Source organism: Leptonychotes weddellii, chromosome 4 (assembly GCF_054177405.1).
Source record: "Leptonychotes weddellii isolate Sample4059 chromosome 4, ASM5417740v2, whole genome shotgun sequence".
NCBI classification, from domain to species: Eukaryota; Metazoa; Chordata; class Mammalia; order Carnivora; family Phocidae; genus Leptonychotes; species Leptonychotes weddellii.
The window spans coordinates 51,637,937-51,645,491 of record NC_138372.1 but is presented as its reverse complement, the minus strand read 5'-3'; the positions used below and the strand labels follow the sequence as shown (position 1 = coordinate 51,645,491).

At 37.5% G+C, this 7,555-nt stretch overlaps 1 long non-coding RNA gene across 1 annotated transcript in view; it reads right to left on the bottom strand.

Annotated features, from left to right (window-relative positions):
- Positions 1-5,502, bottom strand: part of LOC145721290 (uncharacterized) — a 15,356-nt gene extending 9,854 nt beyond the window's left edge. Inside the window, exon 1 of the long non-coding RNA XR_014144913.1 lies at positions 5,390-5,502. This is a non-coding gene — a long non-coding RNA (uncharacterized LOC145721290). The remainder of the gene's footprint in view (positions 1-5,389) is intronic.
- Positions 5,503-7,555: the final 2,053 nt, after the last annotated feature.

Genomic DNA, 7,555 nt, shown 5'->3' with positions numbered 1-7,555 from the left:
TTTAGTAACTAGAAGAGAGTTCAGGATGACTGAGGAAGCTGCAGAACAACAACAAAAAGCTTGAAAGATCTGTAGAGGAGTCTAAAGGATTTGTTGAGTAATAATTGGAAGGGTGAAGGAAGTCAGTTGAGTACTATTCAAAAAGGCCAACAAAAGAATAACTGGAGGGGCAGCTGGGTGCACAGTCAGTTGAGCTTCTAGCAATTTTTTGGTGGGGTCTTTTGGGTTTTCTACAGAGTATCATGCCATCTGTGAAGAGTGAGAGTTTGACTTCTTTGCCAGTTTGGATGCCTTTTATTACTTTTTGTTGTCTAATTGCTGAGGATAGGACTTCCAGTACTATGTTGAACAACAGTGGTGAGAGGGCATCCCTGTCATGTTCCTGACCTTAGGAGAAAAGCTCAGAGGGTTTTTCATAGATAGCTTTTATGATATTGAGGTATGTTCCCTCCATCCCTACACTGTGAAGAGTTTTTATCAAGAAAGGATGCCGTATTTTGTCAAATGCTTTTTTGTATCAGTTGAGAGGATCATATGGTTCTTGTCCTTTCTTTTATTAATGTAGTGTATCACATTGATTGATTTGCAGATGTTTAACCACCTTTGCTGCCCATGAATAAATCCCACTTGGTTGTGGTGAATAATCCTTTTACTGTACTGTGGATCCTATTAACTATTATCTTGGTGAGAATTTTTGCATCCATGTTCATCAGGGATATTGGTCTGTAATTTCCTTTAGTGGGATCTTTGTTTTGGGGATCAAGATAATGCTGGCCTCATAGAGTTTGGAAGTTTTCCTTCCATTTCTATTTTTTGAAACAGTTTTAGAAGATTAGGTATTAATTCTTCTTTAAATATTTGGTAGAATTCCTCTGGGAGGCCATCAGGCCCTGGACTCTTGTTTGTTGGGAGATTTTTGATTACTGCTTCAATTTCTTTGCTGGTTATGGGTCTGTTTGGGTTTTCTATTTCTTCTTTTTTCAGTTTTGGTAGTTTATATGTTTCTAGGAATGCATCCATTTCTTCCAGATTGCCTAATTTGTTGTCATATAATTGCTCATAATATTCTCTTGTAATTGTTTGTATTTCTTCAGTGTTGTTTGTGATCTCTCCTCTTTCATTTATGATTTTATTTATTCGGGTCCTTTCTCTTTGCTTTTTGACAGTTTGACTATGGGTTCATTGATCTTATTAATTATTTCAAAGAAACACCTCCTAGTTTCGTTGATCTGTTCTACTGGTTTTTTTATTATTATTATTTCTATATCATCGATTTCTGCTCTAATCTTTATTATTTCTCTTCTGCTGCTGGATTTAGGTTTTATTTGCTTTCTTTTTCCAGCTCCTTTCCAGTATAAGGCTAGGTTGTGTATTTGAGACTTTTCTTGTTTCTTGAGGAAGGCCTGTATTGGTATATAATTCCCTCTTGGGGCTGCCTTTGCTGCATCCCAAAGGTTCTGAACTGTTGTGTTTTCATTTTTATTTGCTTCCATGTATTTTTTTCCATTTTTCTTTCATTTCCCAGTTGACCTATTCATTTTTTTAGTAGGATGCTCTTTAACCTCCTTGTATTTGTGGTCCTTCGGAATTTTTTCTTGTGGTTGACTTCAAGTTTTAAAGCATTGTGGTCTGAAAATATGCATGGTATATTCTCAGTCTTTTTATACTCGTTGAGACTTGATTTGCGACCCAGTATATGATCTATTCTGGAGAATGTTCCATGTGCACTTGAGAAGAATGTGTATTCTGCTGCTTTAGGATGAAATGTTCTGAATATATCTGTGATGTCCATCTCGTCCAGTGTGTCATTCAGAGCTCTTGTTTCCTTGCTGATCTTCTGCTTGTAAGATTTGTCCATTGCTATGAGTGAGGTGTTAAAGTCTCCTACTATTATTGTAATGAGCTTCTTTAATTTTGTTATCAATTGCTTTATATATTTGACTGCTCCCAAGTTAGGGGCATAAATATTTACAATTATTAGATCTTCTTGTTGGATAGATTCTTTTATTTTGATATAGTGTCCTTCTTCATCTCTTATTAGTGTTTGGCTTAAAATCTAGTTTGTCTGATATAAGGATGGCTATCCCAGCTTTCTTTTGATGTCCATTAGCATGATGAATTGTTCTCTACCCCTTCACTTTCTATCTGGAGCTGTGTTTGGGTCTGAAATGAGTCTCTTGTAGACAGCATATCAATGGGTCTTGTTTTTTATCCAATCAGATGTCCTGTGTCTTTTGATTGTAGCATTTAGCCCAGTTACATTTGGAGGAATTATTGAAAGATATGAATTTAGTGCCACTGTATTACCTGTAAAGTTGCTGTTCCTGTAGATTGTGTCTGTTCCTTTCTGGTCTTTGTTACTTTTGGGCTTTGTCTCTGCTCAAAGGATCCCCTGTAATATTTCTTCCGTGGCTGGTTTAGTGATCACAAATTCCTTTAGTTTTTGTTTGTCCTGGAAATCTTTATCTCTCCTTCTATTCTGAATGACAGCCTTGCTGGATAAAGTGTTCTTGGCTTCATATTTTTTCCATTTTGCATGCTGAATATATACGCCAGTCCTTTCAGGCCTGCCAGGTCTCTGGACAGGTTTGCTGCCAGCCTTATGTGTCTACCTTTGTAGGTTAAGGACCTCTTGTCCCAAGCTGCTTTCAGGATTTTGTTTATCTCTGAAATTCGCAAGCTTCACTATTATATGCCAAGGTGTTGACCTATTTTTATTGATTATAAGGGGGGGGGTTCCCTGTGCCTCATGGACTTGAATGTCTGTTTCCTTCCCCAGATTAAGAAAGTTCTCAGCAATAATTTGTTCAAATAAACCTTCTGTCCCTCTCTTCATTTTCTGGGACCCCTATTATCCCTATATTATATCGCTTTATGGAATCACTGAGTTCTCAAACTCACCCTTTGTGATCTACTAGTTGTCTTTCTCTCTTCTTCTCAGCTTCCTTATTTTCCATCATTTTGTCTTCTATATCACTAACTCTCCCTTCTGCCTCATTTGTCCTAGCTGTTAGAGCCTCCATTTGTGACTACATCTTGGTAATAGCATTGATGAAGCATAGTTGGAAGAAAAGCAAAGAGGGACAACAGGCCCCCACCCTAAGGGCAAACCAACCTTAACAAGATTTTATACCACCCTGGAATTAGCCCTCCACCCTTTCCCACATGATAGATAGATGACAAAAACCTGATTGGATGACAGGCTCGTGGAGGTTAATTAGATTAAAACAGTCCACCAACAAGCCCCTGAAAACCCCTAGACTTAGAAACTTCAGTGACAACCCTCTCGGGTCCTCTCCTCTTTGGGAGCTGTGTACTCTATCATTCAATAAACTTTACCATTACTCAGTAAGTCTTGCTTTGCTGCCCACCACTCTGTCTGGTCTATCTCTTCATTCTTAGAAGCAGCATGACTAAGAATTGTGGGCACCAATGAAGAAGGAAATACTGTAACAGCATTTTTAATTTCAGCCTGAATAGATTTTAGTTCTTTTATTTCTTTTTTTTTTTTTTTTAAAGATTTTATTTATTTATTTGAGACAGAGAGAATGAGAGAGACAGAGAGCACATGAGAGGGGGGAGGGTCAGAGGGAGAAGCAGACTCCCTGCCGAGCAGGAAGCCCGATGCGGGACTCGATCCCGGGACTCCAGGATCACGACCTGAGCCGAAGGCAGTCGCCTAACCAACTGAGCCACCCAGGCGCCCTTAGTTCTTTTATTTCTACAGTAAGGGATTCTCTAGTGTCTTCTATGCTGTTTTCAAGCCCAGCTAGTATCTTTATAATCATTGTTTTAAATTCTATTTCAGACATCTTACTTATATCCCTATTGATTAAATCCCTGGCAGTGAGTACTGCCTTCTGTTCTTTCTTTTGGGGTGAATTTCTCCATCTCATCATTATGTCCAGAAAAGAACAGAAGGAAGAGAGAGAAAAGACAGCAATAACAATAGAAAAAAAAAAAAAAAAAAACCAGAAGAAAACAAAACAAAATAAGAAAAAATCAAGCAGGAAACAAAACAGAACAAAATAAACTAGACCCTGGGTGTGTCTTGGTCTGTTTGTTAAAAGAAACTAGATCCCAAAATAGGAAAGAAAGAAAAACTTATGTATATAGAAAAATAAAATACAATGAAAGGAATCCAAAAGTAAAGTGTATATACATATGTACATATACTTTTATATACATATATATAAATAAAAATTTAAAGGTATAAAAAAGGAATTGAAAAAATAAGAAAATGGCTAAAAAAAACCTGAAAGACAAAAAAAAAAAAACACAAATGAATGCTATACACTGTTTTCCCAAAAAGCTAAAGTTTTGCAGTTCTCTGTGATCGGTAAACTTGGTTCTAGCCAGTTGTTCCTGCTGGTCTTTTGGGGGAGGGCCTGTTGCACTGATTCTCAGGTACCCTTGCAGTTGTGGAAATGTGCCTCCCTTGCCAGGGGGCCAGGCTCAATGTAAGCAGCTCTGGATTCTACTATATGGTGTTGTTTTGCTCCCTGAAGGCTTTCAGCCCCAAAGGGGGAGGATGAAAATGGCAGCGCCCCACTCTCTAGCTCCGGAGCTGAAAGTTTACACCCCCGCACTCTTCAGTGAGCCCTCACAGAAAAGTAATTAATCACTTTTGTCTCCCTGGTGTCTGTCTGAACTCTGTTTTCACCCAGCCTGTGACCAAGTATTTTTATCTCAGGTATGCGACTGAGTTTCAAATCTCCAAAGTTTACAGACTCCTGTGCCATGGACCTGCACTGTTCACAAATTTCCATACTCTTAAAAATACAGTGAAACCATTCAACAATGTAAAAGCTACAATGTCCAGCATCTGATAATAAATTACTAGACATGACATATTGTGTGATCATTTCATAATAGATACTATATTGAATCATGTTGTACACCTGAAACTAGTATGTTGTTTGCCAATATACTTCAATAGAAAAGTAGTAATAAGAAGAAAAAAAAAAATTACCAGACATGCAAAGAAACAGAAAACATATTACCCATAACCAGGGGGAAAAGTCAGTCAATAGAAACATATGCAGGAATGACAGAGATAATGGAATTGACAAACACTTTAACATAATTATTATAAGTATATTGTAGGATATGAAGGAAATAGGGAATATAGTGATAGAATGGTTGATATAAAAACAGATCCAAATAGAAGTTGTAAAGATTAAAAATACACTACCCAAAATGAAAATATCTATGTAATGAAATTAAGAGCAAATTAGACACAGCAGAAGAAAAGATCTGTAAACTTGAGAAAGCCAGAGACACTACCCAAAATAAAGAGGAAACAAAACTGAAAAAAGTACAGAGCCTCAGTGAGCTGTGTGAAAGTATGAAATTAAGTAATGTGTATAAAAGGAGCCTAGGTGGGTACCTGCGTGGCTCAGTCGGTTAAGCATCCAACTCTTGGTTTTGGCTCAGGTCATGATCCATGGATCAGTTGAGGGATCCAGCCCCATGATGGGTTCCCACACAGCAGGGAGTCTGTTTGAGGATTCCCTTCTTCTGCCCCTCCCCCCACTTCCATGCACTCACATGCGTGCTCTCTCTCAAATAAACCTTAAAAAAAAAAAAAAAAATAGGAACCCAGGAATGAGAGAAGAAAAAGGAAGGACATAAAAATTACTGGCCAAAAATAATGGCTGCATTTTTTTCTAAATGTGATGAAGACCATAAACCCACAGAAGCTCTCACATAACCCCCAGCAAAAGAAACAAAACTACACCAAGACACATATAATGAGGTTGCTAAAAACTATTGATAGAGAAATCTTAAAAGCATCCAAAGAAAAACATATTTTATACAGAAAAATAAAAGTGACAGTAGACTTCTTATAAAAATCTTCAATCCCAGAGAACAATTGAATGATACTGTCTTAGATCTGCTATCTTGACCGGGAGTTGGTGGCAGTTCAGCACCAATAAAACTTTGGGCAGAGACTATCAGTACTTTACCAGCCACCAGTGATAGTCCCCTCATTATGAGACAGTCATTGGCTGATCCAGCTCCAAAATTCTATTTTAGTCACCTTCCTGGACTACTCTTAGTTCTGTTTTAGGTCATGATCCCCATATTTTGAGACAAATATTTGCATAGGTGGTTACTGGGAAGTACACTCAAGAACACTTGTAAGAAAGTGATGGAGTTGGGATGGGGCAAAAGAAAAAGTTGAACTGCAGTGCAGCTGATCCCATGAGGGGTTCTGAAGGTGGGATGGCTCTTCAGAATTATCTCAAACTGAGAGAAAACCCTGGGCCTTTGTACCTTTATGTAAACCAGTCACTGAATATGGGTTGTTTCTGACGAGGAGGTGTAACCTTAGGTAAGACAACTCCCTTCTGCCAAGCACACAATTCCTAAAGAGGACTGCAGCCAATATTCCCGGCAGCTGGGAGAATTCATGACATAGCACTGAATGGAGGTCTGTGCGGAACACCTCATATTCACCACAGAGAATCCCTAGCACCCCTAGCAGGCAGTGCGGAGGATTTATGTTAATAAGAGAGAAAGAGGGACAAAGGAGAGGTGGTGAAAATCAGTTTTCAGTTATTTTTTACTTTAGTATTTACTAATTTTAATTTCTCTTATTAAAAAGTAATGAAATTTTTAAATCACCCATAATCTTATCAACCAGAATCAACCCTATGAAAATCTTGGAGTTTCTTCTCCAGAACTTTATGTCTCTTAATGACTCAAGAGAAAGTAGCTCTCTTTGTCTTCTAAAACTTACATGATCGGTTAGGATTAAAGACTGACAATAATTTTTCCTAAAAATTCATGGTGAAGCTAAAAATACAATGGTAAAGACCTGCCATTCTTGTTCATTATGTACAATGTCTCAGACTTTTATATTTGTGGGTTTTCATCAGCTTCCAGTTTGCTTGGAAATTCTAAAGATTGCATCCATCTTTAGATTTTAGCAGTCTCAATCTCATGATTCTTCAGTGACCTGATTTGTCAGGCAGCACCTTATGCTCAAGCAGAATCCAAATTTCTTTCTCTTACCTAGCTTAATTGATATTCTTGTGTCCCCTCCACAAAGACTTGTATTCCACCTATTGCTAGGCTAGAACATTATTGAGCATTATACTCATTGTTCATTGAATTTCAATGTCACACCATAAATTGGAAGGAATTACACAATTTACAAATCCCCCAAATGTTGACTGAATTGAACTTTTGGATTCACCGTTGGATAATTCCTAAAATGACTATCTTTTATTTTGTTTATTTAAACTATTAGGAAGTTTGCTTTTGTTGACATGGGCAGCAGTGCCATCTGCAGGTCTCCTCTGATGCAGCTCTTACTAGTCTTGGGTTCTCAAAAGGGATTTGACTCTATGAATATTTATGGCTTTATAATGTCAAATACAAAGTGATAATAAGCACAATTTTAAGAAGCACAATTTTACAGGTACAGATCCCTGTTAGGGATTTTTTAAACCACTGAGCTAATATCAATTGTCATATTCATATTTAAAATACTAAACATAATATATAGACCTAGAATGTATATTGAATGAGCATAAATATTGGGATC